This window comes from Suricata suricatta, chromosome 1, assembly GCF_006229205.1.
Source record: "Suricata suricatta isolate VVHF042 chromosome 1, meerkat_22Aug2017_6uvM2_HiC, whole genome shotgun sequence".
NCBI lineage: Eukaryota > Metazoa > Chordata > Mammalia > Carnivora > Herpestidae > Suricata > Suricata suricatta.
This window is the reverse complement of record NC_043700.1, coordinates 24476633-24476853: the sequence shown is the minus strand read 5'-3', so window position 1 is coordinate 24476853 and position 221 is coordinate 24476633.

Below are 221 nucleotides of genomic sequence, written 5' to 3'. Positions count from 1 at the left end.
GACCTGCGGGATCTGAGTCTAGGAAGGAGCAGGGGTAGAGCATTTGACTGCAGAGTCTAGGAAGGAGCCTTCCAGGCTCATAAAAGTTCGCGGACCCTGTAGTGCAGCGCGGCGGAGCACTTCTACGTGGCCGCCGAGCGTGGCCGTGGCCGTGGCCGGCGCTAGCGGAGTGTCCGCCGTCCCGCTGCAGGAGGGGAGCCCCGCGGAGAGGCCGGAGGGGT